This window comes from Parus major, chromosome 5, assembly GCF_001522545.3.
Source record: "Parus major isolate Abel chromosome 5, Parus_major1.1, whole genome shotgun sequence".
Taxonomy (NCBI): domain Eukaryota; kingdom Metazoa; phylum Chordata; class Aves; order Passeriformes; family Paridae; genus Parus; species Parus major.
Genome location: NC_031774.1, coordinates 186534 through 199005, shown reverse-complemented (window position 1 = coordinate 199005; position 12472 = coordinate 186534). Strand labels below are relative to the sequence as shown.

The window sequence follows — 12472 nt, the reverse complement described above, 5'->3', positions numbered from 1 at the left end:
GTTAGATAAAACTATAAATCTTGTATTTCTGCCCCCAACAGTTTAGGAGCTCCATGAATTCCAGACACTGAGCTGTGTCAGTAGGACATGGAGCCACCCAAAGCTGCTGTGCCTCATTTTCTGCCTCAGTGTGGGGACACCAAACCCAGGCAGAAATTCTCCCTCTGTTTCCCCTGGAGCCAGATGTTTGCTGTCTCCCCCTCGGAATCCCAGGGGCAGGGATGAGTGCTGCTCTCTTCTAAATTTTAATCAGCGTTGAGAGGGGAAGATTTAAGCCAATGCACCTCTCATCTCTGATAACAGAGAGGCTTTAGATAAAAAACAGAGATGAAATACCCAGAGTCCTGCAGACTGGACACCTGGCAATGTCTGTAAGTTAATTCTGGGAATTAATCTCCCTAGAAGGTTTTATTAAGGATTGACAGAACTATTCACACCAAATTCCTCAGAGCTTGCAAACTAAAATTCATTGGAAAAAAAAAAATCCCACCAGTTCCTATCCACCCCCTTAAAATACCTGAAATTGTGCCTTTATTTATTTTAAAATATTATGAAGTGGCAAAAGTTTGGTTTTGCTTTGGGGGAGTCAATTCTGAGGTTGGTTGCTCGTTTTCAGTTGATGTAACCCTTGTCCTGTCCCGTTAAGAGTGATGAAATGATTTCCTGGCTTGCAGAAATAAATCCCTGCCCATAAATAGGTGGTGTTGGTATCAAATGTAACCCATAAAAATGTACAACAAAAATGAGTGAGTTATTCACTGAGTCCTCACCCTGCTGAGATTAAAAGCAAACAACAAAAGCCCACATTTGACCATGAACACTTGAATTTGGGTTTAATTGGCATTCAGAGAGGCAAAATACAGATGAAGTGCAATTAAGCAGCTGTAGTGGGCATTGTCTAAATTGTATTTGTTGCTGTCTCCAAGGGGATAAGAAAAGTTCATATCACAGTCCTTTAATCATCTCTGCACTGGATGTCATTAATATTTGGTTATACAAATTGATTATAAACAATGATTAGAAAAATAAATCAGGCATGGGTAATCCTTTTCTTGTGTGACTAAGAGTCAACCAAGGGTTACATAAAAATAAGGAAGATTATTATTTATTATTCCTTCTTATATTCCTTATAATGGCTGTTTTTCAAGCTACTTGTTAGATATTTTCTCCCAGGTGAATTCTGCATTAATCTGGTTTCAACTTCCACTATTCTTTTAAAATAGTAAAATAGTAAAATTCTTTTAAAATAGTAAAAAGCTTGTGCATTTTCTTACCTTCCAAGTTTTTTCTATCCTTCCATAGCTGCATTTAACCCATTGAACACCACATGGTGTGACCTGTGGTGCTGTTATTTTTAACTAAAATTTATTTTAATATATAAAGTTATATTTAATTAAAAAAAGAGTGTTATCTCTAGTCGTAAAAGCAACAGCATCAGTCCCTGGAGTAAAGTGGACAGCATGAACAGCTCAAAAGGGAATAACTGATTTAAAAATAAAATCTAAATATATAAAATATATAAATACATAAATATAGAAATATATTTATATATAAATATATAAATATATATATAAATACATAAATATATAAAATATATAAAATATAAAAATATATAATTATATAAATATATACATATATACATATAAAAATATATATAAATATATAAAATATGAATATATAAATATATAAATATACAAATATATAAATATATAATATATTAATATATAAATATATTTATATATAAATATATACATTTACATATATTTATATATAGATATATAAATATATAAGTATATAAATATATAAATATGTACATCTATAAATATATATAAAAATATATATATAAAGACATAAATATATAAAATATATAATTATATAAATAAATAAATATCTAAAATATAAATATATAACTATATAAAATATCAATATATTAATATATAAATATATGATTTATTATTATATAAAATATTTGTATGTAAATATATACATATATACATATATTTATATATAGATATATAATTATATAAATATAACTATATAAATATATACATATATAAATATATACATATATAAATATATACATATATAAATATTTAATATACATATAAAACATATAAAATGCCATTTGCACAAGTGATAACAACATGAACAACAAAAAACACAATGAAAGGAGTGAGGAATGGCGAGGAGGAAGAGGCTGATGAATTGTCTGAGCTGCAAATTCATCCTCAGTGGCTCGCCATTGTAAATGAGTGAAATGTGGTTGGATTTGACACCTCGCTGGATTGATGTTATCCTGAAAGAAAACACCTTTTTTATTTCATTTATTATTTTTTCTGAAGGGTTATGATGGGCTTTTCTCTTGACAGATGAGTTGATTTAGATTTTGAGATGCTTGAAAAGATTTTTTTTTTAAATTCCCCAAGTGTCTCTTTCCAATTCCAGCTAGGCTGTTATAAGAATAAAAATGGTAATGTTGTATTTTAAGGGCCATATTTAAAAAAAGATTTTGTATGTCTTGCCCAAACTTAAACCCCTACATGCTTTTGATTGAAATTTTCATGCCAAGCTGGAGGAAAATACAATGTTTGACTTGTGTTTAGGATGTTCTAATAGCTGTTTATTGATTGAGGTTTTGTGTTGCCATCCTTTGGAAAAATGACTCGGCGATCAATGAGTTGAAAAAACTCCTCCAAACCTGATGGAGTTTAATGAATTCCCAGCAATCTCTGAGTTCCTCATTGCTTGGTAACCTCTGGTAGCTCATTATTCCTTCAGAAATTCTCTTTCTCTGGGATGCCATCACTGGATGAGCACAAATTCTGCAGAGGCCACAGGGAAATCCGAAGAAACGCGGTGAGAATTAATCAGAACACGGAGCTCAGGCTGATGGGGGAGACATTTGAAGCTTTCAGGAATAAAAAGCAGTTTTTGATGGTTAAAGTGAGCTGTTTTGGTGAAACTGCAGGAGGAAGTGGAGGGAAGCAGCACATGGGAATTGCCATTTGAATTCTGGCAGAATTACTCTTGCGAGACATAATCAAGACCTGAATTTATAGAATACATAAACAGATGTAAATGTGAAAAAAACTTCATTCTTTATCACAATAATGATGTTTTCCTTACATCAATTACAAGTAAAAAAAATAAATAAATCTTCAAGCCTTGAAACTAAAAAAAAATTAAAAAAATAGATAAACTCAAGCTAATTTCCACAGAAACTAATTTCTTTAGAGTAAAAGCATTCACAGGAAATATAACAAAGGCATAAAGAAGACATTTATCAGAGGAAAAACACATTCTATAGCAAAGAAACAAAAAGAAAAGTACTTCAATGAAAGTAAAAATGTTGTTCAGAGTTGTGTACTCAGTTTTTGGGTGACATCTTTTGTCAGAGCTGTGTGGCAAAAAAACTTCCTCAGCGGGTGTCATGCAGAGATGATGAAAATATTTTGTGTTTTAAAAAACTCAGGTCCCACAGTCAACTCCTCAGAAGGGAACAGGAGTGAAATCTTTAAAAATCCATTTAAAAGCCATTTCTGGCTTTGGATTTTCAGCAGATCCAGTTAGACAAAAGCTTTGGAAGCAACAATGAATGCTCCCAGAACTTTCTAGTCCTTCCCTGGTACCCGCTCCCACAAAAGGATGTGTCAGGAAAAAATGGAAATTTGGTGTTCTGGCAGCTCTGATCTTTCTAATATAACCTTTTATGAATGTGGATGTACAATTGGAGCATCAAAAGTCAGATTAATTTTAGTTGTTTCTTAAAATAATTAAGATTTCCTGCAGAGGTTTCTGTTGTTTTCCCCCAGTTTCTGTTGTCCTATCGAGCAGCTATTTTTATTCTTGCCAGGCAACATTTTGTTTCAATGGTGCCACTATGGCCTGTGTCTTTATTTTTTATTCTATTTTATTTTATTATTTTATATTCTATTTTATTATTTTTATATTTTATTTATTATTAAATCTCTGGAGGATCATTTTTCCCCCCCAGGAATCCTCATCTTGTCATCTCCCACTGTCACATCGTGCTGCCTACCCTAAAATGGGGTAAGAGATCTGTCAATCCTGCTGGAAATTAAATTTCCTTCCCCAAAATGGTACCAGTTTTCAAAGTTTGGAGGTTTTGTGGACAGGAATGAGGAGGCCAGACAGAACCTCGTGTTTCTATGGTGACACAATGATGTGTCTGGCTCAGCTATTTTCTCCTTTTGTGATTTTATTGATGGCTGGGACTCGTCCAGTGGAGTTTAATATTTGCCAAAAATAGAATGCTAACCCCCAATCTAATCAGAGACAGTAATGCAGAAAGGACAATCCAATATAAAAAACACCAAAATACAGGGGAAAAGTCAGCTGTGAGTTTTGATAACGTGAATTAAAATACATGAATTTCTCTGCAGCTGTGAAATAGCTCTGAGTGCTCCAGCTCTGCATTTGGCTCATGGTTAAACTGTATTTTATGTCAAAAAATTTCCTGTGCTTCATCCTTCCTTCCTGCTGCATCTCATTCCTTCACCCTGTCCTGTCCTACAGGTTTAGGTGTGTCCCTGAACCCCTGAGAGCTGATGCAGGAGAAGTTTTTGTTGGATGAACACATCATCCACCAGCAAACCTCATCAAAGCCCCTTCGTTTTAAAAGGCTCTGACTTCAAAATGTTCTTTCATCTTGGAAAGAATAAATTCTATTTGTGTTTTTGGGGGTTTATTTAAATATAAATTCTATTTTTTTTTTCCCCATAAAGTAGACATATCTCTCACACCAAACCCAAAAATCTCAGTGATAACACATTTTTTAAAATCCCTATAGAACAGCAGGCATTTTTATTTGAGACAGGGTGAGACTGGCCTTAAAGTGTGTCTATATATTTGGATAATTAATGGAATATAAAACCTTTATTAATATGAATTCCCATTTTATTGTTATTTCAGGAACTTAACAGGAATGAGTGAACCCAACAACATTCACTGCCCTCAAAACTTGTTTGTTCCATCTCAATGTCTCCACAGAGCTCCATTTAAATGAGAAAATAACCCATTCTCTTATTTTTTCCCAGACATCAGGACAAAACACTGCTGAGTTGAGTTTTAGCAGCTCAAGGTGACAAATTTCTGCCTCTCTTGGTATCTATTCCCATGCTACTGTGACCTGTTACCTGAATCCATGTCAGCTGAGTGCCATTTAGAGTTATATCCATTTATTAAGTGTTGACTAAAAAAAAATAAATCCCAGAACTACATCACACTTATGGAAAAAAAAGAATTGTCTTAAGTGGAATGGGTAAGAGACCTAGGGAAACTTCATTGTCTGACAGATGGTCTGACACCCACGTTAAGAAATTCACAATCCAATCTCAAGGAAAGAAAAGTTCTAGGTAAGAACATATGTGTTTGTTGGGAAAGAAAAAAAAATTGTAGTGATGATTTTTGTCAGAGCAAGCACATATGGCATTTTCTGTCACCAGCTACTTTCTACTTAAAATTCAAATGTCACTAGGCAAGGAAAAAGTAGAGTATTAAACCATAGGAAAGATTTAGCTAAGAAGAATCCCTGCAAGAACTTTATTGTTCCATTGTTCATGGAAATTAATGGCCATGCAATTAATCCAAACTTCCTCATCCCGTTCTGCAAACATCTCACCCTGTGCTTTTTTCTCATTCTCTACATGTTCCTCCCATTGGTAGTTACAGTTTTATGTCTATTTCCCAACCATCTGCTGTCTTTCCTTGAGCCAAAATAATTTCCCTTTGTGATTTGGTGAGTGATCACATCAGCATCATTTCCATGCCATTCCACGTGTCCTCGCTAATCCCTCCTCCCCACCCTGGTGTAAACACCCTCTGAGTATCTGGGGTGATTTCCCACTTCAATTTCTGCTGAGCACAGCTCTCTTTGCAAAATTCCAAGCTGCTAATTGTTCCCCCTTAGCATTTTGTTATTAGTGAAATGATAATTAAATGTTTGCTCCAGTTCCCGTCTCCAGCCACCCAAAGGCTGGATGGAGGGGGATGCTGGATAAACTGGAATGTTCATTTTATTAATTAAGGTGCTGGGAATCTTCAGAGGTTACACTGGGACTGGGGGAACCCAAAATACAATTCCCATCTTAGGATATTTGCAAATTAAATGCTCTTGAGAAGTAGGACAGTATTACTTTTAAATTTTTTAAGGGGTTTTGAAGGAATATCCTCATTTTTTAGGCATTCCAATCAATAGCCTCATGGAATCTTTTGGAGAAAAAAGATATTTGCTGCAATCTAGTACTCAGAGTGAGTTAAATTGGTATCAAATGAGAGTTCATGGTATAAATGGGTCAGTGCTGTTGGTCTGGTGCTGCTGATGGGGAGGAGAGGATCAGGGCTCAGGCTGGGATGGTTGAAGAGCTGCTCTGAAGAAGGGTTTGCAGAGCAGCCAGGTGAAAAAGGAGACAGAGACAGAGCAGCAGTGCTCTTACAACACCCCTTTGGAAATAAATACAGCTGTAATTACTCCAGGCAGACAATTTGTAGCCCCAAAGCTCCTGGGAAACAAAGAGAAATTTCCTGAATCCGTCCAGTGACTCCTGAAACATGGCTTGATTGTAAATGCACAGTAAATAATCTAAGAAGGGGCACAAAGTTCCTCTAAACAATAGGAAATATTGCCAGCACCATAGCCATACCTTTTTTTTGTGACAAACTGCAAAGAACACCAAAAAATCTGCAGTTTCAGAAGCTGCAGTCCTAACTTGAGCTACCTGAGATTTTCTTTCAGTGTGGAAAACCTCTCACATTTGTTAATCACATCATCAAGGTATGCCCATCGATGAATGAAGGCACTAAATCAAAGAGCTGATGTGTTAATGAAGAAATATCTCATTATCATCTGCAGCAGCAATCCAGGCATGCTTAGAGGACAAAACACCTGAAATGTGTGCACCAAGTCCCTTCCTTTCATCATGCTTTCTTAAAACAACCAGATTAATGATATTTTAGAGCAGCATTTGGTCTGATGAGTGGTTTAAATGCCAGAGGTAATGATATAATCCCCTAGTTCAGTATTTGGTGCCATATCCACCCCTTTTAACTGGTTATAGCAACATTCTCACTTTAAAAGCTGCCACACAGCAAGGTAAGAGGTTGTTATGTAGGGGTTTTCATAATCCAAATGCTAAATCTATAAGAAGTTTTCTGGCTTTCTTCAATCTTTCCCTATGAAATAAAATATCCAGACTCCTACTGTCACCTTCTCTGTTTTGGTGCTCAGAGAAACCAACAGCTTGGCATTAATGTGCTTTTCAACTTTTCAACTTTTCAGCTTTTTGTATGGATGTCAGTCAAATTTTGTTGATTCAGTGCTCAGGTTATTTCAGTGCTCAGGTTATTGTAGCTTTCCTTTCCCTGATCCTTTTGGGACATACACATCTTTAAATTATTCATTGGTTAAAGTGCTTAGCTGCCCTGCATTTAGTCAGAATTAAAGATTCTCCCCATCCTGAAATTCTGGGTTTATGTTCAGGTGTTGATCCCTGTGCACAAAACTTTGCTGTCCATGCAGTGATTTCCATCACTTCATAAATGGTTTTCTCTGTAATGCATCATCTAAACGAGGCCATCATAACAATTCCATCCAATTTCTTCTGTTTGCAGACTTCTAAGAGTATTTTCCATTCAGTTTGAAGTCCTAATTCTCTTCCTTTCTTTTCTTAGAAGCTTCTTCACTTTTCAGGGTGTTCTGACTTTAATGTGTGTTCAGCAGAGGAGAGGTTGTGTGGGTGCTGCTGGTAGGAAGCTCAAGGGTGTGAAGGGTGTGTTCCATGCTCTCAGTGTTATTTGTATCAATAGCAAAAGGTTCCAAAGATGAGTAAACAGGAATGTTCATCCTGGAAATTGTAGATGTGGTGCAAGGCTCTAAAAAAAGAAGGATGCTGCTTTTGCTTACTAGAGGAAGAATGGAAAGTCCATTTAGTAGCTGTGAAAATATTCATTTTAACACTTAATTAAAATTTTAATTCAGCTAGATACTTCATTAAAAAGAAAAAAAAAAGTGTTTTCTGATCATCAGGACCCATGAGACAAAAGCAGTGGCAATGTGGACAACAGAGATTTCAACCCCCTGCCTCTGATCACACTTAGGATGGTTTCTGTTTCCACTTTTTGCTTCCCATTTGAAAAGGCTGCTGCATCATCCTGGGCACAAGTGAGATCAGATCCTGGCACACTCAAATCAATCTAGGATCCAGACTCAAAGGATGGGGTTAGGGTGATTTTACCTTAACACATCTCTGTGAAAAAATTTGGAGAGGTGTAAGCTATTTCCACCAAACTTACTGTGCACAGAGTTATTCAGTCCATGGTATATATCAGCTTTTTTTCCTCCCTGCATAAAATCTATCATACTGCCTGAATTAGAATTTAATTTTGAATGGGGGTAAAAATCTCAACCCTATAAATGGTCTTATTACCAAAAAAAAAAAAATATATGCTAAGGCTGTCCTTTGTTTCTTCTTTTACTTGCTAATCACTTCTTTTACTTTGCTAATCAAATATTAAACCAAAAGTAACCATAAAGTTTGATTTTTCCAAGAATTTTTTTTTCTTGCTATTTTTATTCAGCAACTCTCCACAACCACCTTCCTCATGTGTGCTCTCTTACCTTTCTGGTGGACCTCAGCAGAACACAGCAATATTGATTCAACACTCAAAAACGTGTCTTACAGCAAACTGAGTTTTCTGTTGGTTTGTCAAAGTCTTCCTTAACCCCCACCCCCAGCAGTGATAGCAGCCAGCTTGTCACTTAGGGAGAAAACTTGGGAAGCAAAATCATGTTTGTGCTCTTTCAGCCTTAAAAGGGGAAAAAAAACCCCAAACAAATAAAGAAAAAGAAGAAACTGGTAAAAAGCCACAGTCCCAAACACCACAAAACACAAAAATAGAGAGGAAAATAAAAGACCATTTTCCTCCACTGCTCAGCACATGGCATCCCTGTAGCTGGAGATCCTAAATGCTACCAAAAATGAAGCTGGCTGGAAAGAAAGGAAATGAGAAGTATTAGGATGCAGGATGCTGCATCTCACTCTGTGCTGTGAGACAGGAATTGCCAGCAGGCTGCTGAGTGGAAAAGTACAGCCTGCTCCAGCCAGGGAGAACCAGGGCTCCCCTGCTCCTGGGGCTCTCACCTGGCACTTTCCTAATGGGCAGGATTTGCTCTGCAACTCTCATTTCCCTCTGGTTTAATTTATTTTATTTATTTTATTGATATTATTTATTTAATTTTTTATTTATTTTATTTATTTTATTTTATTTATTTATTTTATTTATTTATTTTATTTATTTATTTTATTTATTTTATTTATTTTATTTATTTTATTTTTTAAAAAAATTATTTATTTTATTTTATTTATTTTATTTATTTTATTTATTTATTTATTCCATTTTATTTATTTATTTATTTGTTTGTTTGTTTTATATTTAAAAAAATTATTTATTTTATTTTATTTTTTAATTTTTTATTTATTTTATTAATTTTATTTATTTTATTTATTTTATTTATTTTATTTATTTATTCCATTTATTTTATTTATTTATTTATTTTATTTAATTTTATTTATTTATTTATTTATTTTATTTATTTTATTTATTTTATTTATTTTATTTATTTTATTTTATTTTTTAATTTTTTATTTATTTTATTTATTTTATTTATTTTTTATTTTATTTACTTATTTGTGCAGGGCAAGGAAAAGGGACACGTTTGTCTCCTGCAGAAAACTCACAAATGATTTGCACTTCAGGCTTTCCTGTGGGCTCAACCAGATGTGCTCAACCTGTTGCACAAAAATACTTCCTAAAATTTTTAAAGGGCAAAAAGATGATCCAAATTCCTATTTTATCCACAGCGTTGACAATATAAAAATGAAAAATGAAAAAGGTTGGGTTTAGGGTGTGCTGAATACATTTTTGCACTGGTTTCCTTCATGGAGATCCACAAAAGGGCATTTGAGGCAGATATGCTGCTGAGGAAGAATTTAGGTTCCTGCCAGCTTCATAAATCTGTCATTCATGTGGATACTGGAAACAGCTGAAATTTGTCAGATAATTAAAAATCTAACAAAACCCCCCAGAGTTTATTGTTGTATAAACCCAGTCTGTGCCCACCCCTACAGGGTAGAAGTTATGGGTGGTGCCTTTGATCTCTCCTGTTCCCCTGAATTACAGCAGCTCAGGAAGAACTCTGGATTTTGGATGTTGGGCAACATTAAAAAACAAATTCAACTTTGTATCCATACTCCTTACAGACACTTATCAAATTTGTGTGCATTTGACATTATTATATATATATATAATTTATTATTATGTTATATGATATAATAATATTATGATAATATTACTATATTATATAAAAATGTCTGCAGAGGGGTGGAGGAAGGAAGAGAAGAGAACAGTCCTTTTGTATTTAATTAATTATTGTATTTAATTATTTCAAATTATTTTGTATTTAATTAATTTTGTAATTAATTTGTATGAATTTTCACATTTCTGTTACAGGATAAAATACAGTAAAATGCCCATAATATTATCTATCTGCCCTAACAAAGGAGCAGAAGATATGTGGTTTTTGGCAAACTGCTCTGAATTAGAAAATGATGTCAGGCCCAAGTTTATTGATATTTAACACATCCAAAGTCATGGAGCCAGAGTGACTCTCACACTGATCCTTAACAGGATTTCAACACTGATATTGTTATAATTTAAATACAGCTATCATTTATTTAATTATAAATATATTTAAATTATAATATATAAAATATAATATAAATATAAATATATAATTAAATATATTTAAATACACACATTTATTTATTATATGAATATAATGATGGATATTATGCTCTGCCATGTCCATATTAGACATATTTTCCATCTAAAGATCAGCTACACAAGCACACATCTCTCTGTTAGTTTTAGAGTGTATTTCTTACCCTGTTTGAAATATAGAATTCCTACAGGGAATTTGTAGAAACCCTTATAATGCAGTAAATCCTTCAGCTACTTGAAGTCACTTAATAGGCTTTTAAAGACTAATCACAGCTCTGTGCTCGACAAATATATCAGGATACTGCATTCACTGAGGGAAGTTGATACCGTCATTCATTATTTTATGACTTTGCATTAGACAAACTGAAATCAGACTTCTATCTCTAATGAAAAAAAGAGTCATTTGCATTCCTTTCTGGGAAAGGCAGGATTAATGACATCAAATACTTAGCAACTCTTCTTCTCAGAGTCTTTAATTCAATGTAAGATAATTTACACAGCAAGAAACAACTTCTAAAGGCTCTGGAACAGAAGTGGGAAGAACATTTTACACATTAACGAATCCTTCTTAACTTGCCTCTTATAGGGGAAATAAACACGCTAACTTTTAGAAATCTTACTTTTGAAACTTGGTGATAACTACTAAAAAAATCATTGCCTTTGAGCTGTTCTGCTTTTTTTAATGTACTGAGAGTGCTTTGAGCCAGAATAAAACCTCACAAATAAATACCACATTTTTATAAGTGTTTATAGGAAGAACAAACTCTTTATGACTACAGTAGAACAGTGTCTGTGCACTATTAAGCATGCATGGGCTTTATTACTGGTTACCTAACTAAAATAGAAAGGACAAATAAGACTGCAAAAATGTATGACATTTAAAATAAATGTGGTCTTTAGATGCTCTGAACCGGTGTATTTTGGCATAAAACTGAAAAGGAAAAAAACCAACAAATCTTTGACTTGACTCTATTAACCCAAGTCCTGTAGCTGAAGAAAATTTGCGTAGACATCAGAGCAGAATTTAGAACAGAATTACCAAAATAATACCTTTAATAACTCTGCATTTGTTGTTGCTCAGGAGAAAAACGCTATGAAAGCTTCCAGACTTCTCCAGTCAGGGCTGATTTTATTGCCATTTGCACAGGAACGTGGGAGCTGCTGTCAGCATGGAGAGCACAGGGTCACTCAGCAGATTCCTTCCCCAGGGAATGACAGAGGTGTTCCAAAAAAATCTTGGCTGAAGCCTCCAGGGCTGGCACTGACCACTCATCTCTCACTTACATGAGCATTAAAACTCCATTAATTAGTTCTTTTCTGCACTCACAGTAGCACTCCCAAGAATTTTTGGCATTGTTACCTTTTTTTTTTTTTGGTGGGGGGGCTAAAAAGAAGCCCAGCAACCAAGATATTATAAAAATTTTAACCCTCATTTTTACAAGTGTTTTGACAGATATTATTATTATTATTATTATTATTATTATTATTATTATTATTATTATTATTATTATTATTATTATTATTATTATTATTATTATTATTCCACTAATGTATAAGCACACTGCTGCAGCTCTGTATTTGTACATCTCTATTAGAGTATTAATATAATACTATAAAACATACATATTATGTATGTATATATTTTAAATATATATTATATATAAAATAGATGTTT

General features: G+C 33.8%; 1 protein-coding gene across 1 annotated transcript in view; it reads left to right on the top strand.

Moving 5' to 3' along the window:
• Nucleotides 1-12472, top strand: part of SPON1 (spondin 1) — a 187073-nt gene that overhangs the window by 162779 nt on the left and 11822 nt on the right. The window lies entirely within an intron of this gene.